The following is a 26,703-nucleotide window of genomic DNA, read 5'->3' on the forward strand; positions in this document are numbered from 1 at the left end:
TCCCCACAAAGAGAACCTGCTCTGTGCTTCAGCGTGGGGTCAGGTCTGTGGGACGAGCACATTCCCAGGGCTTGGCCGCCTTCTCTTCAAAACCTTCCAGGCCCAGCACTTCCCACTGCACCTGTGCAGAGGACAAGAGGCATGCGGTGGACAGCGTGGGCAGCCAAGCTTGAAGGGAAAGCTGCCCTCAGCCTGTGACCCTGCACAGGGGCCCGAGAGCCCCATCTGGCTATCACTCACACGTGTGCACGCACGCACACATGCACACGCACGCACACTCTACTGCTCAGGGGAGTCCAGATGGGGCCTCTTCCTCACACCCACCGATCCCAGGGAAAAGACCAGCAAATGCCTACTCTGGGAATTCTCAGTGGGCGGCTTCCTCTCTTCTCTCCACCAACCAACAAAGGAGGTTTTCAGCTGGTAGGCATGAAACCGGGATGCCTCCTGGCTTTTGTCACTAACAGCGAAGCACCGGGGCCAGGAGGGTTTCCGGGAAGCCCCTCATTGCCCTGTCCTTGAGGGAGCCCAGGTGGGGGAAGTGAGCTGGAGGTTTCTGGGAAGCGAGCTCCTCCGGGATGGGCCTTTCCCCCTCTCCACCAGCTGCCGGCTCTGAATCACAGAAGAACGGTGCTGGCACCCACAGCCACACGAAGACGGCCACGGACCCCAGGGCCAGCCCATGATCCTCTCCAGCAGAGACACATAGGAGCATTAAGATACATCCACTTATTCACAAAACATTTCCCAAGACCTGCGATGTGCTGGTGATGTGTCACTGTCCTCAGACACAGCAGGGCAAGATGAAGACATACCTTCCACTGGGAGAAAGAGGCCAGATACATAGAGAAACCATCCTTTCCACCCGCGATAGCACTTTGAAGGAGATGGAGAAGTGGGACGGGGTGGGGAAAGGCCAGCTCTAGTGGGGTGGGGGTTCTCGCGGGGTGGGAGCGCTGAGCTGCCACAGATGAGCAGGGACCAGCCGGTCAACATACAGAGAAGAGTATTCGGAGGCAAAGGGGCATCGAGCCCAAGGAGCCAGAGGGGATAGAGAATCGGGTCCTTCAAAGAACCCAAGGATGCCCGTGTATCAACAGCACAGCCTACAGAGAGCAGCCCTAGGCCTGGGGAAGGCCCAGTACACTGGGCCCAGTATCATCAAGTCCTGGATCAGACAGTGACTGGGCAAGAGCCTAGAACCAAGGCTAATATCCTGATTCGGGGCAGACAAGAAAAATCCAGGCTGAAGACAGATTGAAGGTGAATGCGTACAAATGAAAGACTGAGAACCTCATACTATAGTTCGACTTGGTCCTGCATCTCATTGGCAAACATTTCAAACGTCAGAGTGCTGTTTAGCAGGATACACTCTGCAGGCTCTGTGCAAAGCACCTCGGCCGGGCCACAGGCTGTGAGGTCAGATCTTGTTTCGAAACCCACCGTTTCCACGGCCAGATGAGTTTTCTGGTTTATGAAAGCTGGGATTGTACTGAAAACCATGCTGGTATTCCAAGGGTCAAGAGAGAAAGTAACAGCGCCACACGTGCATGGGCCTCTGCTTACCAAGATAATGATGGGATTGGCCACAACAGCCCAGCTGTGCTAGACCTGGAGGTGGGGGCTGCCTATCCAGGCAGGCACTGGAGTCACAATCTTGAAACTCTTAAACCACTGACTTTAGCCTTGGAAAGATCAAAGTGCCACCAAGTGGGACACCAAGGAGGCTTCTGCAGCCCCCTGGGGGCAAGAATCTTAGCCAGGAGCCCAAGCAAGGAGGTAGCAAATTAAGAGCAGCAAGTTTATCTCAGGACCCCTAGTCCTGCCCAGCCAAGCTCTCAGAGCCATGTCAGGGGGCTTAGCTCCAGATCAAGCCCCTAAAGAAGAACACTAAACGGAGGGGCCATACCCATGTGACAATGTCTTCCACCCTGCCCATGATGCATTGGCCTGGGAACCCAAGAACTTGGACTGCATGGCTGTGACGTAGCCCAGGAAGACATCTGAAGAGGTGGCCAGGTGCATCATCCGGCTTCCCTGGACCACAGGCCATCAACAGCACACCAGAGGGGACCCCATCAGTGGCCCTTCCCCAACCCACCCGGCCAGGATCAGGCCTGGGGGGCACTCAGCAACCCCCCCATGATGGAGTGACAATGTTCTCTCTTGCCCACACAGCGTGCTCTGGGCTCCCAGCCCCAGCACCAGCAGTTTGACAGATTCAAGGGTTCCCACCTTGACAATGGCAACATCATCAGAGAATTCTAGTCCTGGATCGATCTCTCTCTCTGAACATCCCATCTTTTTTAAAAAAGGGAGCAGGGGGGAGGGCAGGAAAATTGTCTGCAGAAACTGCGGCTCTGCGAGCAGGCTTTTCCTGGAAAACGACAGGCACAGAACTGGAGCCTGTAGGGCTGACGAGGTGGAGAACCTACGTCGACGCACCCGAGGCCAGAGCACATATGTTTGACTACAGACGAGCTGGAGATGCAGGCCTGTGTCATGCTCACAAGCTGTGCAATTGCGGCTATATAACCTCCAAACCTCAGTTTCTTCCTCTGTAAAATGGGAAGACAGCAGTGTAGGAGGTGTGGCAAGGATGATATGAGAGAGCCATGGGCCTCATCTGCTCCACATTTCATAACTGAGGGCCTATCGTAGGCCGTGCCAGGCAGTGTCGTTGGGTCAGGGGCACAGCAGTCAACAGCACCGACAAAATCCACTAGGTAATAAGGAAGGAAATCTCAGGTGGTGATAAATGCAAAGTGGAGAACCGAAACACGGTCAAGGGGGTAGGAAGCAATGACAGGCAAGGAGGCAACTTCACCATGAGCATGAGAAGGTCGTCTCTGGGGTTGGGTGTTTGAGTAAATACTTACACAGCACAAAGAATCCAGGCATGGAAAGGTGGAGGGAGACCACAGCAAGTGCCAAGGCCCTGGGGCTAGCAAGCTGGCAGCTCAGGAAACAGAAAGGTCAGTATGAGTGGGTGAAGGCCAGGTCAAACAAAGTTTTATAAAGACAGAGCCGGGGCTACTGGATGGCTCAGTCGGTGAAATGTCATGATCCCAGGTTATGATCCCAGAGTCCTGGGATGGAGCCCCACATCGGGCTGAGCCTGCTTCTCCCTCTCCCTCTGCCAGCTGCTCCCCCTGCTTGTGCTCTCTCGCTCTGTCAAATAAATAAATAAAAATCTTAAAAAAAAAAAAAAAGAAAAGAAAAAGAAAAGAGAGACAGAGTCAAGAGTTTGGGTTTAATACCTCTTCCTCGTCCAAACACGACAATGACACTCCACACCCCCACCCTGTCACCCTAACTGTGTATAGATTCTAGAAACACTCACAACCTTACGGTGTTTATTGTTTATTGTCTCCTGACACCCAATCCAATGTGAGCTCGAGGAGGGCAGGAACCTCCACCTTGGGTCATGGAGCAATTCTTACCGCCTGGCCTAGAAGAGGGTCTTAACAATATCAGTTTAATTAAGTAATTATTGGCACTCAGTAAGTGCTCAATAAATACGATGATTCAGGCTGTCATCAGGGCCCTGGCTGCTTTGCGAGGAGATGAGCCTCTCATCCCTGGAGGTATTCAAGCAGAGACAGGAAGAACACACGTTGGAGACCCTTGGCACCAGGAGGGGCTGGGATGGTGGGGGCTCTAGGTTCTCTCCCCTTCCAAGGGTTTTGAGATCTGTGCTCTGCCCAGAACCTGGAACAGTCAGCTCCTGCAGCCGTTAGGAGACAGCCAGGGACAGACATCATCTGAGCGGCTGCAACACATGTGACAGAGCTTGGGCAGCGCCTCGATTTCTGGATCACTCCAGGTTTACGAGCACCGCCTTGGTGAGAGATAGAATCATCACGAGGGCCGTGGTGGGGGCCAGGATGAGAAGGGAAGAAAAACCTTTTTGCCAACATTGTTCATTGAGTGCCAGGTGGAATGGACTTAAATTCTCCCTCAAAGGCCAGGCCCCCACCCACCCACCCCCCGCCCCGGGGCAGAGCACTTCCTGCAGACAATTGGAATTGGCCTGTAGGGTTCGACTTCCTTTGTGTCAACTAATTTCTGACTCGGGGCTTTCAGCTATTTATTTCTAGAACAATACGCTGCTCCTCGCTGCAACAGCCGTCCAGTGAGGCAGTCTTCCTGGCGGTGACAGCGCTTCTCCCCCAGCTTTTCTCCTCGGCAGGAGGGGGAGGGAGGTGTGAAAAGCCATCTGAAAGAGGGGGGTGGGAGTGGTCAAGCCTATCCCCTCTCCCACCAGCTCCCCCAGGGCAAGTCTCATTCTTGGCCAGCCAGAATGGAAGCGAGGACCCGAGGACCCCAGGAATTTCGGGGCAGGCCGGTGGCAATGGGGGGAAAAGAGGGTCTGGCCCCCACAAGCAGCTCTCCTTCCGCACAGTAATTAACCGAGGCCCCCAGCACCCTTCCTTGGCTCGCCGGCCTGCCGTCCCCTTTCTGTAATATTTTTCTAATTTGCGTTGCCGCTTCCTGCTTCCTCCAAGCCACCTTAATTGGAAACTCTGTAGTTCACACGGAAAGTTCCTCTCTGCTCTCTGAGGACACCTATCGAGGGTGGAACCGGGCTCTTCACAATAATTCTTACCAGACACGGCTAATAATGACCCTCTTTCACTAATGAAAAAAACACACACATGCACACATTGTGGCTGCTGTAATTAAGCTTGTGACGAGTTGAGTTGGAGGGAAATTAGATTTATTTACATGCTGTTCTGTTGCTGATGAAGCACTAGCTATCGGGAAGACTTCTAATTAACCCTCGTTTAGAGGGTGTGCTCTTTTGTGTCTCCTTCCCTCCCTTTGTAAATTGCAGTTGGTTAAAAAATAATAATAATAATAATTAGCCATTCTTAGAGTTGAGTTCTTTCCTGTAACTCAGTTTAATCCTTGAGCCGTGTTGCCCGGATGCTGACGGTAATAAAATGCTCGCAAGCTTCCAGTTCTGAGCTATAGTCACATCAACTCGACCAGCCAACGAGCGTGGCCGAGGTAGCCAGGCCCTGTCCTAGGCACCCAGCCAGTCGAAAGTGGAGCCAGGGCCAGCCCTGCCCCCGAAGAGATTAGGATGACCAGAAAGGAACCGGGTTGAACGCCGGTTGAGGCAGAAATAATGGCAGAGCGGCCAGGCTGGAAGCAGGCCGCATTCAGGTTTGCAGGGGAAGAACTGGGGTTGCGGGGGGCACGTTGTGGGGTTTGTAAGGGAGGGAAGAAAAGCAAATGCAGGATTTAAGCAAGATCAGGGCAGAGCCCACAGAGGCAACTGGAAGGTCTCGATGTCCAGGGTTTTCAGAACAGATTTGCTGTCCATGGCTGACTGCCTCCTCCGTCTGTGTGTGCACAGCTGTGTCTGGGAAAGAAGCAGGCCCAGGATGCCACGGCTATGAGCACACAGGTCCCGGGCTAGGTGTGCTCGTCCCTGGAGTCCTGGATTCTTCAAATCTGGTGCCCAGGAGGCAGTGGGCATCGGACGAGGGCGCCCATCCCCAGTTACCGCAGCCCCTCAGGTCTAAGAAGCTGCAAATGCAGGACACCCACCAACTTAATGCCAGCTTGTTCTAGAGGGGAGGGGGAGCCATTTCATTAGACAGATGCATAGACCAAAATGTTGCTCGATTTCAGAAATGTTGGATTCCGACAAAATGCGCATCTCAGAATCAAAGCAACACAAGATAATCAAGTCTTCAGAGGACAGCCTGTCCCATGGAGGCCAGACTCTGCGTGAAATCCACAGAATCAGGCAAGCTCCCCGTGTCCCGTAGATGGCCAAGGCAAGGAGCACCTGAGCTGTCACAGGGTTCTCCGGCGCTGCCCATCTCCCAGGGTCACCTTCCACGCCAACCATATGGCTCAAGTGGTCCCAGCTCATCCCTTAAGGTACCTAGGGAAACCTCTGGTTGAAGGGACCTCAAAGACCCACCTGACCCAGCCCAGCTCTCACCTAGTAAAGCCTGGCCGCCCCCAGCACCCCAGCATCCCTCCTGACGGCTGTCCAGAGCTGGCTGGCACCTCCAGGGAAGGGAGGTGGTTGTGATGGTCACCACCTCCCAGGGCACTGCCAGGCAGGGAAATCTGATGATGTGGGAAGGGGCGAGAACAGGATGCGTATATGGGGACAAAACCCATCTAGAGTTTAGATACTTGCGAGCGCCTCTGGTGACAACGGGGGATGCGGGGAGAGTGGACACGCACACGAACAGGCTTCAGAAGCCACGTCTGGGGAGCCGCAGGATTACCTGACGATTCTTCTAAAGCACTTGGGATTTTTTAAAAGCCTGAGTCCTGCTGAAAGACAGCACAGCTCTAGACTCCAGAACAAGGTCCGTAAGACGTCTCATCCATCCTGTGTCACTACTCGCCTTGTGTGTGGGTGTTTTGTTTCTCTTCTAAACCTCTTGCCACACTGTACAATGACAATTATTTCTTTCCCCTTAGACTACACAGCACCAGGCAAGGAACATGTGGCCCCTCTTCCTGAGGGGGATCCAGAGCCTCTGTGGCCTCCATGCCAAAGGCAAAACAGACTTTCCATCAATGTGGGTGGTTCATGAGGCCAAAATTTTTCAATCTCACAAATCGTATTTTTCTCGCCTTTCAATATTATATTGGGGATTCCATGGGTTTCTAACGCTTGCCACTCACTCAACCTAATAACTGGTTATATTAATATCTCCCATATTCTCCTTCTATTTACTCTCGCTTGGGAGTTGACAAACTGGTAGCAAAGGGACTCCTCTAACACGCTCACATAATCACTGCCGCCTCCCCTGCCCCAGGGAAGGGGCTTCATATATGCCTGGGAGGTGAACAAGGAGACCAGCCCCGCCAGCTCCTGCTAAGAGGATGGCATTGTCATCCACCTGCTCGAAGCAAGTTTCCAGGACACGAGGAGCCCCTGTGTGATATGGACTGCATGGCCCTGCCAAGGTTAACGCTGTTTAATTACCCAGCATTTTAAAATCATCATGTCCCAATCACATAAAACTCATCTGCCAGTAACTTCTAGAATTCGACACATTTCTGCAGGTCATCGGGACTCCTGGGAACTTGAACCAAGCCAGACGTGCAGCCACCTGCTTGTGAATCCCCCCTACTTGGGTGGAGTGGTGAGGAGCCTGACTCAGCAGGAAACACCCCTTTGCCATCTGAAGAATGGCCTTGGGGACACACGTGTGCACCCTGGACACCCCCATCAGCGAACTCGGGTTTACCTGCCACGGCAGGTACAAGGAGAATAATTTTCCAAAATGCTCCAACGGGGCGATCTGTCACAAATGACAAGTCAAAAAAGGATGATGGACGGTGGCTCCTCGCTCAGAAGCATGCATCAGCTCCTCCCCTCCACGTCGGTCCCTTCCAGCTGCCATCGCCCCAGGTCAGGACTGTGCCACCTCTTCCCCTCGATGACCGACGACCGTACAGCCTCCCTGGCTTGTCCAACCATGTGTCGAACCCCGAGCGGATGTGTGCTGTATGTTAAGCACTAGAATGTCCTTGTCCCACCTTCACCTGCCAACAGTGGAAAATGGCTCATCCCAGAACCTCAACATCAGAAGGATCCACTTCAGGGATTTGTTTTCAAGGATTTTTAAAAGACTCATCCTTTCAAAAAAATATTCTCCCTCAGACTCCTCAAAGAATGACACTCCAAGACTAAAGTATAGTGGCAAGAAGTGCACATTTGGGTGAAAGAATTTTTTTTGATATTTTATTTTTTAAGATTTTATTTATTTGTTCATGAGAGACACACAGAGAGAGGCAGAGACACAGGCAGAGGGAGAAGCAGGCTCCCTGCGGGGAACCCAATACAGAGCTCGATCCCAGAACCCCAGGATCACGCCCTGAGCCGAAGGCAGACACTCAATCACTGAGTCACCCAGGCGTCCCTATTTTATTTATTTATTTGAGAAGACAGAGAGCACACAAGCAGGGGGAAGGAAAGGGAGAAGCAGACTCCCCGCTGAGCGAGGAGCCAGATGTGGAGCTCAATCCTGAGACTCCGGGATCATGACCCAAGCCAAAGGCAAACGCTCACCCACTGAGTCACCCAGGCACCCCTGAGTCATAGGACTTTACAGAAATACAAAGAACTGACTGCCATAAAAGCCAGGCGAGTGGTTACTTCTGGAAGGAGGAAGGGGTCTGTGACCAAATGGGGCGTCCAGGGTGGCTAGCAAAGTTCCATCTCTAGACCCAACTTCTAAAAATCCCTTCAGCCCTAAATTGGTTTGTGGGGCATCTGTATCTGCTTTTCATTTTACAATAAAACAGTTCACCCCTTGCCCTGTTCTCTTTCACTGTGCTGAGCCTATAAAGAGAAATTTCTGGTCATGAACTCCCCTCCTGGGCTGTAAGCTCTATTATGGCCAAGATCACATCCAACTTGCTAACACTACAATCCCAGTGCCTAATGATGCTGAATGAAGGAGGGAATGAATGAATGACCCTTCCAGGAGAGCTTTCCTCTCCAGACTTCACTCCAGGGATCAGGAACCACATGAGCCCTACTTAATCATAGAACCAGCAGTGCCTAAGCCAGAGCACAGCACACAGAAGACCATCGATAATATATTTTTATAAAATAATTCAGTGAAAGAAAACTCAACTGTGCCAGACATAGAGGACACAAAAATGAGCAAGATGTGATCTTGCTATCAAGAACCTCTTCAACTAGCAAGGAGAGACACAAACCAGACCATGTGACAATGCGCAGGGGGTGATGTAAGCACTGTGAGGGGGAATCCGGGAGGGCTTCTCAGAAGAGGGGACATGGAGCTGATTCTTGAAGGAAAAACCAGAAAGTCCCTTCACTTGGAGGCAGGACAAGCACCTCCCGGGAGGTGTTGGGATCTCCCCAACCCCATCCACTTCTCCCCAAACTATCTGAGTTCCCCAAGGTGTGCCGTTATCACCACCTCCCTTCTAGAGCATGTGTGTGTGTGCACACCCACACGCATACACACACACACACACACACACACACTGAGAAAATGCCTCCCACATACAGTGTGACCCAAGACATTATTTGTGTGCACACGTCCCAACCATTCTGTGAGGCTGTCCCTGCACCCAGACCAGAGGACAGAGGCTCACAGGAGTCAAGTGAATCGCCTGAGACCAGCCAGAAAGGTGTAGAAAGGGGGGGCATAGGAAGGCCTGAACCTCATTTTCCATCCGTGGAAGAGTGAGGGGGTCAGAGCCCTCTCCCCACCTCACTGTCACTCAGAACGCCAAAATGACAGTTTGGGTTCTCCCAACACCCTCCACTCTAGGAACTGCAAGTAGTGACCTCTGTCTCTTATCTTCTCCATTAGTCTGGAACGCTGGCAGGGCCAAGCCCAAGACTGGCCCTGGAATGCGTTCCTCTAATAACTTCCGAGGAAACGAGCTAAGTAAAGAGCCACAACCCCCACAACTCTGAAATGTAAGCTTTGCTTCCTGTGCTTCTTTTCATGTCCTTTTTTTTACTGAGACTTAACTTCTGTAAAGGGCCCAAACCTTTTTTTTTTTTTTAAGATTTTATTTTTAGGCAATCTCTACACCCATCATGGGGCTTGAACTCACATCCCGAGATCCAGAGTCGTATGTTCTACAAACTGAGCCCACCAGGCACCTCTTTAAAGGGCTCACATCTTAAGTGAAGTGGGTGGTAAGTTCTTCCAGAAGACATTCCCAGCACCCACGCAAGCGCCCTGTGTCCCCTCCCAGCCATGTCTTCCAAGGACAGTCACTCCTAAACCTCTACCCCCAGACGGACCTTTGCACAATGCTGAGCATCACATACACGGACACACTCCATCTGTTGTCTTTTTTTTTTATTATTTTATTTATTTATTCATGAGACACACAGAGAGAGGCAGAGACAGGGGCAGAGGGAGAAGCAGGCTCCCTGTGGGGAGCCCGATGTGGGACTTGATCCCGCACTCCAGGATCACAACCTGAGCTGAAGGCAGACACTCAACCACTGAGCCACCCTGTTGCCCCTCTGTCTGTTGTCTCCTATGTCTGACTTCTTTCGCTCAACATCAGGTGCGCAAGATCCATCCAACCACTGGGTGTGGCAGTAGATAGTTCCTCTTCATTGCTGTGTTCATCCTTGTCTTTGAACTTTTGCTCTCGTAAAGCTGAAGTCCAATCCGATCCTTTTTTCCCTATCAGTGTCAGTGATGAGGCACAGCTATGAGATCACGGGACCAGCTCATCCCATATTTCTGTTCCACCACGTATGTGGAGCTAGTTGGAGGTTGAAAGCATTTCTGGTCCCGCGGCTGGCCACCAAACTTCACTGAGCACCCAGCTCCCTCTCCTCCTCCAAGAGCCACTGCTGCTCCGGCCTGAGGGGCTGGAGGGAGGCAGGAAAGGGGCTGTGTCCATGGGGCGCCCCCCATCCCAGAGCCGAACTGCGGCAGGAAGGAAACCCAGGGGACTTGTGTGAACCAGAGCCTCACCACACCCTTGCCTAAGCCCAGCTTCAGAGAACCCGACAGACACACCCCACGAGCCTGGGCCTCTGGCCACGGGTGTCCTTCATCCAAGCCGAGCCCGGAAAGGACCACGCTCTCCAGGTTCCTGCTCACTCCGCTGGCAAACAAAGCTCTACAGGAAGGGTTGTAAAAGGGCACAGCCACTGTGGGAGACGGCATGGAGGGTCCTCAGAACATCGAGCAACCCAGGCGACCATCGGGTGAGTGGAGAACAAAATGTGGTCTGTCCATACAAGGGAATACCATTCGGCCTTCAAATGGAAGGAAGTTCTGACACCTGCCACACCATGGATGAACCTCGAGGACATGACGCTCAGTGAAATGAGACGGCCACAAAAGGCCCAATCCTGGGATGCTTGGGTGGCTCAGCGGCTGAGCGTCTGCCTTTAGCTCAGGGCATGATCCTGGGGTCCCAGGATCGAGTCCCGCATCGGGCTCCCTGCATGGAGCCTGCTTCTCCCTCTGCCTGTGTCTCTTCCTCTCTCTCTCTCTCTCTCTCTCTCTCTGTGTGTGTGTGTGTCTCATGAATAAATAAATAATCTTTAAAAAAATAAAATAAAAAGAGGTTTTATAGGGTGCCTTCAGTTCAGGTCATGATCCTAGGGTCCTGGGATGGAGCCCCACATCAGGCTCCCTGCTCAAAGGGCATCTGCTTCTCCCTCTCCCCCAGCTTCTGCTTCTCTTGCTCTCTCTCAAATAAATAAAATCTTTTATAAAAGTAAAACAAGGTTTGTACCCAGGAGGGCCCAGGAAACTCAAAACACCGCAGGTCTGAGCCTGATTCATGGGGAGGCTGCCAACCTCCAACCAACAATGCATCTGGAATGGACACACAGATTCCTCTGCTTCTAAGCAATAAAAGCAACAGTCCCAGCACCGCATATGAGCCTACTCCCTCGGAGCCCAGGCTGGTCACGGTGTTACTCCTGCACTTCATTGCTAGGAGCCGGCGACCACTGGCTCCATTTCACAGAGGAGAAAACCAAGGCTCAGGGAAGTCAAATAACGAAGCTCAGGTCCCAAGCACGAGGCAGGGCTGGGATTCGGTGTATGCCTGGCAGATTCTAGAGCCGAATTCCTTTTTTTTTTTTTAAGATTTATTTTTATTTGTTTATGATAGACATAGAGAGAGAGAGAGAGAGGCAGAGACACAGGCAGAGGGGGAAGCAGGCTCCATGCCGGGAGCCCGACGGGGGACTCGATCCCGGGACTCCAGGATCGGCCCTGGGCCAAAGGCAGGTGCAAAACCACTGAGCCGCCCAGGGATCCCCTAGAGCCGAATTCTTAATCGTCAGGCTATTGTGTCCTTCCAAGGCCTTCAAACAACCTGGGGGATTTCACAGGCTGGAAACCAGCGTTCAGAGTGGACCAAGGCTGAACCAGGTACACCAAGATCAAACCATCCCCCATCCCTTAGCAGTAATATCGATTCACAGGGACACTTCTGAGTTTTCAAATCATATCTAAGAATCCATTTGATCCAACAGATCAGAGAGGACATAGGAGGGGTTTTGTGGTCATCTACAGCTGACATGAAGCCATCTGAAGAACGACCAGAGAGGGGCATGAACCACCCAAGGTCACACAGCACGTTCCCATGGAGGCAGGCCCAGCATCCAGCCAGGCCTCATCCAGAGACAGTCACCCCACCAGGGCCCCCAGGAAGGTACCCTCAGACGCAAGCCTCGGGTGGGCACCAGGACACAGATGGAATTCTCCGAAGTCCTCCATGCAGCCTTTCCACAGGCCACCGCACGCTGCCCGCCTGCCAGTCTGACGCTCTGCCCTCCGTTTTTCATTGCTAATTAATTTGGATGGAGATGTCTTTAAACCGAGACTTACGTCGGGTCCTCCCCACTGTCTGTGAACCAATTTCATTACAACAGAAACCGTGTTGCCAAAATGAGAAATCCCCTCCTTTTCAGGCCTGTGCCCTTGAAGGCATCTTATTAGAAAAGACCATTTCTTAATTAACATTTTTGATCTTTAATCCATTACACATCCCTCTAATCCTGTACGGAGGTGCGGCTGGCCCACTTCCGCGGGCTGGCTCTGGGCTGCGCGAGGCTGGCAATTTCAGCGCTGAGGGCTCGCTCACAGCTGGACTCCGCCGCGGACAGTCTGCCGCTCCCAGACACCACCTCTGGTCCAGCCGCGGGTGCCTTTCCCGAGCGGGAGCCGGGGAGGGGCGGCCGGCGCAGACACCCCCGGATGGGCCAGTCTGCAGACGAGAGTTCATTTCATTAACCCCTGAACCCCATCTCTTCTCGCCCCAGAATGGTTTCTAGCGGAGGCTGTTTTTGCAGATCTGGCTCCTGCCAAGCGTGAGGGCCGCCAGGCTGGTCTTCCTTTCCGTCCACGCAAATTGCAAGCAACCCGACCACATCGACACAAAGAGCTGGTCCCATCAAGGTCAGAGGGGCCCAGCGTGGAAGGCTTCGGACCGCCCGGTGACTCCCTGCCTCCTGAAAGACTTTCTTCCCTGGGTTTTGGGGTCTTTGCCTTCAATGCCGATGCCTCTCGGCTGTCTGCGCTCACTCCCGGCGCTAAGTGCCAGCTACACACTCGGCACCCAAACTCGTCCCGGGGGGCCCCCTCGTCCCCTATCGCCAGACCACACGTTCAAGTGCCCAGTGCACCTCCAAGAGGCATCTCCAACTGTGGCCAAACCAAGTTCTTGAGCAGCCCGCCCCACCATCATATCAGAGCAGCTCTCCCCAGGGCACCCCGTCACCCAGCTCCTCACCTCCAGCCACCCAGCTGCCCTGGGGCCTTGGAGGCACACTTGCTTCCTCTCCCTTCCTCACCCCAACATCCAACCAGTGCCATGTCCTGTGGGACCTGCCTCCAAAAGAAATTCCTAGCCCGATGACTTCTCCCCTCCTGGCCTGGGTCCCAGCCCCCATCATCTCCCACATGGGTGAGGGCTTGGGTCCCCTTCCCTCTTGCCCACAGGCAGGCAGCTAAAAGGATCCCTTCTCCCTTCTGCCCCCCTTCAACTTAGAGTAAAATCCAGTATCCACCATGGCTCAAGGCCTGCCTGGCTCCCTCCCACTTCCACCCTGACCTCCCCGCCCTCCCCCAACCTCTCTGGCCTCACCTCTCCCCACCACCTCTCTGGCCTCACCTCTTCTCTCCCCAATCTCCCTGGCCTCACCTCCTCCCCCTTCACTTCCCTGGCCTCACCTCCTCCCTTTTCACCTCCCTGACCCCCCCTTGCCTTCCCCACCTCCCTAGACTCACTTCCTCCTCCCCCACGGACCTCCCTGGCCTCAGCTCTTGCCCCCCACACACACACCTCCCTGGCCTCACCTTCTCTCTCCTTCACCTCCCTAGCCTCACCCCCCCCCATCTCCCTGGCCTCACCTCCTCCCCCCCTTACCTCCCTGGCCTCACCTCTTGCCCCTCTCCCCTGGCTCCCTTTAGTCCAGTCACAGGGACAGTCCTTCTGCCCTTCAGCAGACCCAGCTCGTCCCTACAGCAGGAACATCTGGATCGCTGCTCCCAGCCCTCTGCACGGCTCACACCCTCTCTTGCTCAGATGCCCCTCCTGGCCTCTCAGACCACCCTCCAGGTGCCCCCTCCTCCTCACCACCCCATCTCCCTCTAACTGACCACCCTGCCGGTCATGTCCCAGTGAAGCCCATGACATATTTGTTCATAGACTTTGCCAGCATGGTGCCCCACACCAGCATGCCAGCACGTGCACAACCAGGGACTCAGTCAGCCCATTCACCACCTAGGGCAGCACCCAGCACCTAGTAGGGTCTCAGTAACACCTGTGGCTGAAAGGATGCAAGCTGTTGGGATCCTGCCCATGGGGACACAGGCTCCCAGCCATCACTGGTGTCAACAGGTGGTCCTGAAATGCCAGCACTGACGCTCATCCAACAGCAACTGAGGAGGTGGTCAGACACTCAACAGAACTTCCTGGTGATGTACATTCTGAGGAATTGCCGGTCAGTGAATGAAGCAGAGCTTGAGCCATGCTGGGTTACAAGGGAAGGAGGGAAGGAGAGAAAGCAGTCCGCAGTGGCAAGGGGGGCAGAGCCAATGAACGGTTAAAGTTAAGGAACAGGGACAGGCCGGCATCAGTTCTTCCAGGCCCCGAAGGGCAGGACAGGGGTTCACAGACACAGAAGGCACATGTGCACAGGCTGCACAGAGGGCAAGGAGCGGGCCAGGTCTTGAAGGACTTTGGCAGGGGGTGGGTGCATCCCAGGAGGGGCACAGCCGGCGGGGAGCAGGGGCGAGGATGAGGACGGGGGACACAGGAGGGAAGTCCTGCAAGAGGCCACTTTGGGAGTTGTGCAGTCCCCTGACCTGCACCTCAACTCTTGAGCTCCATGTACCAGTGAGACTCTCCACGGGTGCCTCAGGACACCATGACCTCCCAAGGCTGCTGGTGGCCCCTGAGCCTGGGGCTCTGGACTCCAGGTCTAGGGTTCCTACCGTCCCCACTCCCCAGGCTGGCTCTGTCTGCTGCCCCAGCGACCAGCCCAGACCTTGACCTGACCTGAGTCCTGAAGGCCATCATGCCGCAAAGCCTGAGGCCAAGGCACCCTGGTCCCTGCCTCCGCACCCCCAGGCCAGGAAGGAAGGGTGACGCCTGGCCGGAGGGCCACCAGGCTGGGTGTGGAGGGGCAGGCCAGTCTCTCAGCACTGCACAGGCTCCTTTTAGGGAAACTCTGCCTCAACCAGAATAGGCAGCTCCAGGGGGTCTGCCCCAGGATTGGGGCTGGGGGTGCCGGGGGAGCCCCAAGGAGAACATCCATGACGGAGACCATTCAGCCCTCCACATACACCCCTGCCCTTGCACGCAGACCCACATACCACCCTCCCCCTTGCAGTCCCTTTGCAAACCTGTGGGTCAGACTCGGGCCCTGCCCTAGCGCTCTGTGTGGGGACTCAGTTCGGGGGTGGGCTGAGAGGGGGTGCGTGTCAGGCAGCCTCCAAGGCAAATGGGTCACCTGCCCTGAGATACACACGAGGATCAAGGCCACGAGGTGCTGGGCTCCTGCATCGGGCGTGAGGAAGGGAGACACTCATCTCAAAACCCCGGAGTTGAGGCCACCTGACACCCCACCACTTGAGGGAAGCACAGTCCCACCCACGTCGCAGGCTCACTCAGCAGCCCCAGTGACTGGAACTGCCGACTCCCTTCTTTATTTGGGTAAATGTGCACCTTAACTGGGAGAAGTTAAATGAACTAGTAATGACCAAGGTAGGCAGGTGGGGTCAGGTGCGCTGTGCTACAAACTTGCTGTGTGACACTGGGCAAGACCCCTAGCCTCTGGGAGGCTCGATGTCTGCATATGGGAAAGGAGAATACACCCTGTGATCAAAATGCTAGGGTTCAAAGAGAATTTGCCCGTGGAAATGCCCTCTTAAGGACAGAGAGGACAAAAAAAATTAAAAAATAAAAATAAAAATAAAATAAAAACAAAAATAAAAAAGGACAGAGAGGACAGAGTGACAAGCACGCAGGCCTTGGGGACAGAGGGAGCCAAATTCAAATCCTAGCCAGGCACCAGCCTCTGTAGGAGAACTCCAGGCCAGAGCCACAGGGACACGTGGCAGCCGGCCACCAAAACAACTCTTCCCTAAGGGGTGGGTCCTCGGCAGCCCTACCCCAGGCCCCTTGGGGTCCCCCAGGCTCCATGGCTTTGCAGGAGTCAGGGGCTCTGGCTGGAATCCCAGGCTGGCTGTCTCTTTTCTTTCCCTCTCCACATTTGGGGAAGGCATTTCCTCCTGCTCGGGGCCTACGGGTCAGGTTTCCACCCAGATGGAAAGTCCCACCCAGGGGCCCCCAAAGGAGAGCTCACCATGGAAACTCCATGGGGTGCCTGCCAGACACAGGGGCAAGTGGCCACCGGCGGGCCTTCCTGGGGCCAAGCCCATAGTCCTGCCAACCAGAGGGGGAAGGGCCAGGAGGGGGCTCCAGCTGGACTTTATAGCTCAGGCACAGAGCAGTGTCCATACATACAAAGAGCAGCTAAGTGAGTGAGCTTGGGGACGCGGGTGTGCATTTAGGCACGTGTCTATAGAGAGACCCCGAGTCAGCCCCGGCCCTGAGTCCTCGAACACCTCTGAGCTTCAGTTTTCCTGACTGTGACCCCCGCTTCCCCCCAGAGGTCAGACCCTCCTCAGATAAAATGAGTAAACACAAAATCCTATAAAAAGGGAGCAAAGGATGAGATCTGTTGGGTGAAACCCCCAGGATCAAGTCTAGTCCACAAACCATGGCCAGAGGGGCCACGGTAGGCAATGACATGTCTTCTGAACCACTGAGCTCAAACTTAAGGATACAAAGAGAGCTTCCCCAACTGTGTCCCAAGACTTAATGAGCGGGGGGCACCTGGCGAGCTCAGGTGGTTGAGCATGCAACTCGTGCTTCCAGCTCAGGTCATGATCTCTGGGTCGTAAGATCAAGCCCTGCGTCAGCCTCCACGCTCAGGGGGGGTAGTCTGCTTAGGATTCTCTCCCCTTTGTCCCTCCCCCGCACTCTCGCACATGTTCTCTTTCTCTGTCTCTCCATCTCTCTATCTCAAATAAAATTAATACATTTTTTTAAAAAGACTTCATGAGCTGGGGATCGGTGGTCCTCAAAAACAGGTAGGGGGTAGTTTCTGAAGCCAAAAGTTTGGGGAGCCTTCCCGAAGACTTCCAGCAACCATGGGCATGTCAAGGGCTCTTCAAGGTCCCACACGGGAGGAAGACCCTCCGCTCCATTGCACATAACCAGGCAAGTAACCTGAGCAGCTGCCCCAGGACACAGCGTGGCTCTGCCTGCTCCCTCCAGGCGGCACCGCATGTAAGTTCGTGGCTGCGGTGTGCACTCAGGCCCTGAGCCTTCTCCCAAGGTCAATTTAAGAAAGCACTCTAGGAAAGTTGTTTCTGTATCGTGTGCCAAATTGTTACTGAGACAGTGGCTGTTGTTTGTTCAATGATTAATGAGGATCTGCACAGTAAATTCCTCAGCATTTAGTGCCAGGGAAAAACATGTGTCCGTCCCCAGTGCGTCAATCAGAAAGAGCCAGCCATGCTGCCCTTTGTCTGGTTTCTCTTTTGGCCTGAGCTGCCAGGAAGCTCACCTGCATAGTGACCCTTACCTTGGACTTCAGACATAATTAGTTCTTTCATCTAGTATTTCAGCTGCCCAATGATGTACAGGCCACCTCCTCTTGTCTCATTAATAATACCCAAAGCCAGCATTTATGAGTGCTTGCTGTATGCCGGGCACCACGCTGAGCACATCTACGTTCTCGTTCATCCTTGCAAGGATGCCGCATGCTAGGGATCTGGTATTCCCACTTTACAGATCGGGAGACTGAGTCCTGAGAAGGCAATTAACTAAGTCAAGGGCATCCTAGCAGCTAAGAAGTGAAGAGTGCTGCTCATTGTCTCCTCACTCTAGAATGTGAGTCCTGTGGAGCCGGACACCATTGCATCCATGGGGCCTCGCTGGCCCTAATGGACACCTGCTAATCAGGTGCTGAACAAACTGGTGGGGAAGCCAGCACTGAGACAAAGGTCTGTTTGCTTCAAAATCCACGCTCTGACTCCTGGTTTTTTTAGGGCTTGGCAAAGTTAACCCTGACCTGAGCCTTCAACATACCCCTAAACCACATTACTAAATCTGAGCTTTCAGCACAATCCCAGATGAATTAACAACCAATACGATGCTCCCTGCCCTGCCTCGTCCCCGATTCTGTGAGGCGAGTACTCCGGCCACGAAGGCTATGGGTGCAGAGACTCGGCTTCCAGCGCAGATGGCGGGAGCATGTGGGGTCTGCAGCAGGGAGAGGTCAGCAGAGCCGCGGGTCGGGTTTCCCCTCCTGGGAGGCCCCGGGCAGACCTGAGCAGGGCAGGCCCAGCCACGCAGGCCTGGAGCAGCAGACGGTGGAGAAGGCACGTCATGCCGGCCCCCAGCTCACAGAAGCGGCTACTCTGGCCTATGAGGGCCAGCCCAGCGGGTGGGGAGGAGATGCCCTGCCCCGCTTCCTGCCCATTTGCGGCTGGCGAGGAGCCCCGCAGCCAGCACAGGAAATAACAGGGGCCCCCAGAGGCCGCCCATGCAGGCCCTGCTCCGAGGCCGCCCAGGGAGGGAAGGAGGCCATTGTCGGTCTTTGTTTCGGTTTCCCCAGCATTGCCTGGGCTCCAAGAGGCCCCTGGGAGCTAACAAAGCTTCCCCCCAACCCGCAGCTGTCCAGCCTCCCTCAGCCCAACCCTGGGGACAGGCCCACCAGGCCTCTGGACTCTTAAAGTGGCAGGTGCAGGGTGGAAATGAAGTCATGTCCAAGTTGGGGCTGGTGGGGGGGCGCACGCGGGCCAGAGCAGGCCAGGCAGGCGAAGAGACAGATGGGCACTGGGGTCTGTCTGCGCCCGGGTCAGCCCAGCACTGGGCCCAACAGCAGGGGTTCGAATCTTTGGACGGAATGTATGTCTCAGGCACTGAGGGCACAACAAAGAAACCAAAGAAAGAAAAGAGAGAAAACAGCCAGCACAAAGTCAACCTGGGCAGTCCGTGCAGACCCCATCCTTGCAGGGCAGTCCCCATCCTTGCAGAGAGACCGCCCAGAAGCAGGATTTTTCTGCTCATTTGCAAGCCTAGGGGTGGGGTGCGTGTGTGCACACATCTCTCTTTGTACCCACATTTTAAGTGTGTGCATATGTGCACCATGTACATGTGGGCACAAGTTCGTGCATGCATATGTGTGTGTGTACATGCCTGTGTTTGCGAGCATATGTGTGCGTGTTAGGGCATAGGTGAGGTATGGAGGGCCACATATATGAATGTGTGTGTGCAGGGGGGGTGGAGGAGTAACATGTGAATATGTGTGTACGTGTGTTGTGAGTACAGGTATACGTGCAAGTGTGTGAAGGTGTATGCACATGTGTTTATGTCTGTGAGCAAGTGACTGTGCGTGTCGTGTGTGCACACACTTGCACCCACAATATTTGGTAAGTCAACACGTCACTGTTGAGGGGCGCTCTCAGGCTTATGCCCACCAGCAGTCACCCATTCCCACACTGGCCCTGGCAAACTCTGTCCACCCCCAGCGGTATGTCACGATTGTGACCTCATTAGGGCTCTTAGCACATCCTCTCGTGCGTCCTCACACACACACACAGTACATCTCCACTGGGTCCTGGTCACTGAATTAGCAATGACAGAAGGGGGCCCTGGATTCCGATGAAACCAATCCAGGCTCAAATCCCTGCTCTGGCCCCACCTGCTCTGAAAACCTGTACCAGGCTGTCAACCTCTCTGAGCCTCAACTGCTCATCTGTGAGATGGAGATGATAACACTTCCTACCAGCTGTGGCTAAGGAGGGTAAAGTGAGATCACATGTGCTGGAGCCCAGCCTCATGTCTGGCACCACTGAATGCTCACTAGATTGTTATTATTTTCATTGTTACTGTTACTACTGTTGCTGGTAGCAATAGCTGGTTGCTGAAGATATAAAAGTGAGCAAAACAGGCACTGCCCCTGCCTCCCCAAGCTTGCAGGTTTTGCAAAGTATTTAGCTGTAAGAAGGAGAAATGCATAAGCAACGTGTCCTATTTACTGGATTCAGTATCCATCTACTGTGCTAACCAGCACCAAGTATGGCCAGCAGCCATCAGTTACAGCAACCGACCACAATGAAGGAGAAAAGAATTATCGGTGTGGGCAAAATAATGGTTTTTCAAACCAAAAAGGCATCGGTTTGCCAGGTTCAGATGAATACACACATGGAGTGGTGTGTATTTGTGTGTGTGTGCGCACGCACACACAGACCCACACCTGCCTGCACACTCACTGATTTTAGGAGAATGTCAGCTGAGACAACACTGGGCCACCCGGAGCCTACAGCAGGACACCGGCTGACCATCCCTGACCCAGGAGCTGGGCCCTGCAGAGTGCCCGCCCAGGAAGCCAGGAGCAGCCAGGCAGCATGACTGGGCTGACCTTGGCCATTTCCTCCTGGGCACCGACCCAGGGTTGCACAGTTGATGCGTCAAGCCCTGCCCAGGGAAGGAGCCTGGTCATATGACATCCCCACGGCCTTTGCCTTTCAGAGCAGACCCTGCCCACCAACCCCTCAACTGCTACCCACCCCCACCGAAGCCTTCTCCACTTAGGAAACAAGCAATGCCCCCACCAACCAGGGTCAGCATGAGTGAGGACTCAGTCCTAACCTCACCCTCCCCACTGTGGTGATGCCTAAAGATCGCCAGCCAAGATGTTGGTGCAGGGTCTGGTGGCATCTGAGCTTCCTCTGCCACCTTAGCTCAGAGCTAAGCTCCAGTCCAAGCTTCCATCAATGCATTACCAAGAGCAAAAATAAAAGTACAGAGCACCAGGTGCCACCCTAAAAGGCTAAGGCTACACCATGTGGATTGTGGATTCCCTCATATAATCCTCACAATGGCCTAGGAAGATAATTATCCCCATTCTAGATGAGTAAATGGACGCACAGAGAAGTTAAGTAACTTACTCAAGGCCTCACAGAGCTGCTGAGTGTCTGGACCTCAAACCCAACGCTTGCTCCAAAAGTGAACAGATATCTGGCCCTGGACTGCCAAGGGCAAATACAGACAAAAGTAGAGGTGAAGTTCTCCACCTTGGCAAACATTTGCCAGGTACCTGCCAGTAACCAAGCCAGGGCTAGGCTCTGGGAGCACAGGGAATCATACGTGGTCACTGCCCGAAGAAGAAGGAAGCAGAGCAGCAAGGGAACTGGGCATGTCCAGCTGGAAGTCATAACCAAGCAAAAGGCAGTGAAGGCCAGATCAGGGCAGTCTCCAAGGCCAAAGGGCACAGAGGAAGGTGCGATGATTATGACAAGGCTATCCTGGCGCACTTCTGGGAGGAGGTGTCACTTAGGCCGAGCTTCGAAGGATGAGCTCCACAGGCAGAGGGCCCAGCTAGAGCAAAAGTCAAGGGGAGCAGGCAGGACAGCTAACTCCTCAAGCCCTCTAAGCCCTCACCACTAGGAGTGCTTCGAGGTCCCGCAGCATCCACACCACCCTGGAGCTGGTTAGAAATGCAGAATCTCGGGCGCCACCCAGACCTGCTGAGTCAGAATTCACACTTGAAAGAGATCACCAGACGTGCATGCACATTCAAGTTCGAGCAGAGCTGGCGCTAACCACACCTGGGCAGCATAGGGAGACGTCCCCAAAGTCACAAGGAGTGATGTCATCATCACGCCTACACGCACGCGCGCGCGCACACACACACACACACACACACGACTATGGCCCTAGTTCATAGCCAGGCTTCAAGTCACCAAAGAACCGCTGCTTTCCACTGCCCACCAGTGGGGTCCTCAGGACATAGGGAACGGCCGACACCGCAGGGATTCCTGACCTCAGGGAGCACCCAAGCTCAGAGAAACCAGGACCGGCCCCTCCCTCACTAAAATCCCCACTACTGACACCCCCTGAAAAGCCCAGCACACAGGAGAGGCGACGGGGACCCAGGGCTCGCTGAGGTGGACAGCCCCACGTCAGCAGGGCTGGGAGCAGCAGCGGGATGGCGGAGCGGCTGCTGTGTGCCAGGCTGCAGGTACTGACAAATGACAGAGTCCCTGCCTCTGAGATAGCCCAAGTCCACTCAGGAGGTAAAAACCAGCAAGACAAGCCCCACTCCGTGGATTCACTCCAGTGAAACCATCAGCCAGGCCAAGGGGGGAGACGAGGAGTCCAAAGAGAGACACCACACACGCTCCCTCACACACACCCCAGGCGCCAGCACACACACACATACACACGCACACACGTGTTCATAGCAGACAGGGCACAGAGGTAGAGATTAGAAGGTAGGCCAGCAGGGGTCCCTGGCTAGTCCAGAACCAGAGGACAGGGCGGGCAGGAAACGCCACATTCCCCCTCCCAGACAACTGGTTTCAGTCAGCCCCTGGGGCCCAGAAGTGGTACAGAGGGGTGCAAAGGCCCTGGGGTCCCCAGGGGTCTGAGTCAGGGCTGTAGCACCTGGGCACACAAAGAACACACACGCGTGTGCACAGACACAAGTACATGCCTCCATGTGCACGCAGGGCACAAATGCCCTACACCTCATGGACTGCTCACCATGGTAACAGAGTGGCCACCTCTCAGCTCCAGTCACCCCCTGAAGGTTTCTAGGCCTCCTGTGCTGGGGGAAGCAGCTCTAACAAAGGCACAGGCCCGCTGGCCTGGCCGGGAGTCCGAGGCACAGACCAGCCGGGCGCATGCCTGCCACGCTCCCCTGGTGAGCTCGGGGCCACCGCGTCTTCCTGCCCAGCCTGCCTGGTTCCACTTAGCTCAACTCCCCACAGACGCCCCGGCCGAGCTAATGAGAAACTCCCCAGCTGGCCCCACATAAAAACGCATTTCATAAGTCTTTAAAATGCCGGGAAATTATACATCTATTTAGACCTTTTCTGCTCTTTTAAAATGTCCCCTGGCCCACATCGAGAGGATGACTGGGTTGGGGGCTCGAGCTCAAGAGGGGGACAGGACCAGCCAAGCTAGTGGGGGCCACAGGCAGCCTAGGCCCACTGTCATCGGCCATGGCATCATGGCCAGAGGGGCCAGGCCGGGCTTGCCCAAGAGCCAGGGTAGAGAGTCACTCCAGAAAGAACTCAAGTGAGGGACCCTACTGATGGGTGGGGAGGAAGAGGGGGTTCCAAGTTCCTCCAGCCTTGATGTGAAGATCGAACGAAAAAGTCAAAAAGCACTGGGAGCCCCTAAGTAACTCTCCAAAGTAGCGAACAAGCACCTACACCAAGGTCCTAGTCCTAGTATGATCTACAAGAGCCCAAAATGAAAAGTAGTCCAAATGTGCGACAGGGCAGGGGCAGTTAGGGAAGTGAATGCCCATCCACCCAGTCACCCCGATGCAGTTTCTAAGACAGAAGGTCACGTGGGTCCAGGGGGTACATGAGCTTGGGCCGAGCGGCGGGGGCAGGAGCTACACAGAATCTGTGGCCAGTTCACCATCCTGTTCATCTAGGTAAGCCTGCTTTTATAGGACAGAGCTGGAAAGGGGGCGGGAGAAACAGAAGAGGCAGGAGCATAAGGCGCAAGCTTGTAGGTGGAGTTTCTAAGGAAGTAGTTGAAATAATAAATATGCACTCTAAGAAAACACAAGTGGGGTGGGGAGATAGTTCCGAGAGGGTTCACAAGTACAGGCTGGGCAGCATGGAGGGGCCTCAACTCTCTGCGCAAAAGGCCCAGTCTTCCAAACATTTCTGTCTGCTTCACTGTCAGAACTTCAGGGTGAAGGGCCACAGGGGTGGGGGGGAGGGGAGGCTGCTACCTTTGTCAGGAGTGAGGACCCTGACCACTCTCCCTAACCCACTACTCACCCAGAGCCACAATGAAAGGGAAAGGACAGGCCTCCAGCACCCTCTCTAAGGCAACCTCCCACCCACCACCAGGATACCAGCCATCCAGATGCTACTCTAATATCCCCCCCGAGCAGGTTCCAGAAACTGCAGCCCTACTGCCAGCCTCCCCTGCAAACTGCACCCATGCCCAACACCCAGGGACAGTCGTGAGCAGGGGGCCCAGCAGCGAGGCAGTCTGGGGCTGAGCGTGGAGGAGTCCCCACGGAGAGTCTGGCCCATGGTATTCTCCTGGCCTTTGAGATGGGGAACGTGTACAAGGCCCTCAAAACATGCACCTCCTCTCCTTCCAGGCAAAAAACCAGGAAGCCTGGCCCAAGTTAGCCTCTTTCACCTGAGCCAGGAGAGCACTGGGCACACAGCTGAGTCCCTCACCAAGCCTATGGATTCCCACTACAATTAAGAGTCTGGACAACATCCTCACAGGCAGCTCTGCCATTTATTTATAGTTTTGGTGCTACACTCATGCATGAGCTGCCTGGGTTCAAATCCTGACCCTGCCACTTCCTGGTTGTGTAACTTTAAAACAAGTCACTAGCATCTCTGTGCCTCAGTTTCTTTTTTTTTTTAAGATTTTATTTATTTATTCATGAGAGACATAGAGAGAGAGGCAGAGAGAGAAGCAGGCCCCCCATGAGGGGCCCAATGCAGGCTCAACCGCTCAACCGCTGAGCCACCCAGGCATCCCTGTGCCTCAGATTCTATATGTGAAAAGCACCAAAAAGGAGGGATGGCTCCCAGAAGTTTGTAAATGGGATGGATGTTTCCATTAACCAGGACAATGAGATCTGTCAGGTGACAGGAAGGCCCAAATGTCCTATTACACCAATAGGGTCTAGGGCCATCACAAACAACTAATTATATTGAGTGGTTCTCTGCAATCCCAAGAGTGTCTGTCACCAGAAATAAATCTGACTAAACTGCCCAAGCACTGACAATGAGTGTATGTCAACAGAGTAACTGTTTCCCACCTCAGGGCCACCCCTAGACCCTCCTCCTACTGCATCCCCCAGCCCGCGCCAGAGCTGCCATGTTGGAGGGAAGCCCAACCTGTCCTGAACCCGGCCTGGAGAGGTGAGAGGTTCCAATGACGCTACAACCAGAGAGTTTTAAGAAGATGAGTCCCCTCAGCCCCACACCAGGCTTGGGGACCAGAGCAAGGGAGGCAAAGTTCAGTTTAGTTAAGTTGGTTCACTAAGAGTTCACACTTAGGGCTCACAATTATCCTGGTGGCTGCCACTTGGAGACCACATTCCAAAGGACTTGAGGGAAGTGAGAAGAAACACTGAAGGGAAGATCAGCTGAAGCCAGCTGGTGGGGGCCTTTCTGTGACCTGGGCAATGTTGTTGCTGTTGTTTTTAAATATGAATTGCCCAGGGACACCTGGGTGGCTCACTGGTTGAGCGTCTGCCTTCGGCTCAGGGTATGATCTTGGGGTCCTGGGATCAAGTCCCACATGAGGCTCCCCACAGGGGGCCTGCTTCTCCCTCTGCCTCTATGTGTCTGTGCCTCTATGTCTCTCATGAATAAATAAATAAAATCTTTAAAAGTAAATAAATTATATATACATAATATATACATATATAAATATGTGTGTGTGGATATATATATATATATCCAAAATGAGATACCCCTTCACATTTAGGAAGGGTAAAATAATTTTTTTTTTAATTATTAAAAAGGAAAATAACAACCATTGGTGAGAATACGGAGAAACTGGAACTCCCACACGTTACTGGTGGGAGCATGAACTGGTGCGGCTGCTGTGGGAAAGTCTGGCAGATCCACAAAAAGTTACACAGAGAGTTACTACATGACCCAGCAATTCCGCTCCTAGGTGTATGCCCTCCCCCCAAAGCTGAAAATGAGCCTTCAAGCAAAAACTGGTGCACAGAAGTTCACAGCAGCATATTCTCAACAGCTGAAAGTGGGAAGCAACCCAAACGCCCATTAACAGATGAACAGATAAAGAATAATGTGGTCTATCCATCCAGTAGAACATTATTCAGTCATAAGAAAGAATGTAGGGCTGGTACAAGCTACGATTTGGATAAACCTTGAAAGTATCAGGCTACATTGCTTCTCGGCCTTTTAGCTAAGATCAAGAGAAAATATCAGGCTACACAAGGGGTGCGTGGGTAGCTCAGTTGGTTGGGCGTCCAACTCTTGGCTTCTACTCCAGTCATGATCTTGGGATCCTGGGATCAAGCCCTGCATTGGGCTTCCTGCTCAGTGGGGTGTCCACTTCTCTGCCTCCCCCTCTGCCCCTCCCCTCATTCGTGCTCTCATTCTCTCTCTCTCTAAAATAAATAAAATCGTTAAAGAAAAGAAAATATTAGGTTACATGAAAGAAGCTGATCAATAAAGACTACATATCCTATGATTCCAATTATAGAGAAAGTAGATTAGTGGTTGCTTAAGGGCTGGGAGTGATGGAAAGATAGGTGATACCTAAGGGGTACAGAGCTTCTTCTTGAGGTCATGAAAATGGTCTCAGTTGACCTCAGTAGTGGTGATACACATCTCTGAATATACTCAAACCACTGAATTGCGCACTTTATGTGAATGCACTCTATGCTATAGAAATTGTATCTCAATGAAGCCACCTTAAAAAGATATGAGTTGCCACATTTCTTGAATCTGATGATTTCATACAAAAATCCAGCTTTCTGGTCTCTCTTTGAAAACCTCAGAGGATCTGGCAGTTCTGATGCAGGTGCCCAGGCACAGTCAGCCGGTGCCGAGGGACTACTGCCCCTGTAGCAAGGCCTGTGTCACAGTTCACCACAGCCTCTGCCCAGCCTACTGCCTCATCTGT

At 53.7% G+C, this 26,703-nt stretch overlaps 1 protein-coding gene and 1 long non-coding RNA gene across 6 annotated transcripts in view; one reads left to right on the plus strand and one right to left on the minus strand.

Annotated features, from left to right (window-relative positions):
- ZNF423 (zinc finger protein 423) overlaps positions 1-26,703 on the minus strand; it is a 334,130-nt gene that overhangs the window by 240,253 nt on the left and 67,174 nt on the right. The gene's annotated exons all lie outside the window — the stretch shown is intronic.
- Positions 4,993-8,302, plus strand: LOC129514142 (uncharacterized). The gene is made up of 2 exons (XR_008665350.1): positions 4,993-5,172; positions 5,644-8,302. It is a non-coding gene; the product is annotated as an uncharacterized LOC129514142 (long non-coding RNA).

Source organism: Nyctereutes procyonoides, unplaced genomic scaffold (assembly GCF_905146905.1).
Source record: "Nyctereutes procyonoides isolate TBG_1078 unplaced genomic scaffold, NYPRO_anot_genome, whole genome shotgun sequence".
NCBI classification, from domain to species: Eukaryota; Metazoa; Chordata; class Mammalia; order Carnivora; family Canidae; genus Nyctereutes; species Nyctereutes procyonoides.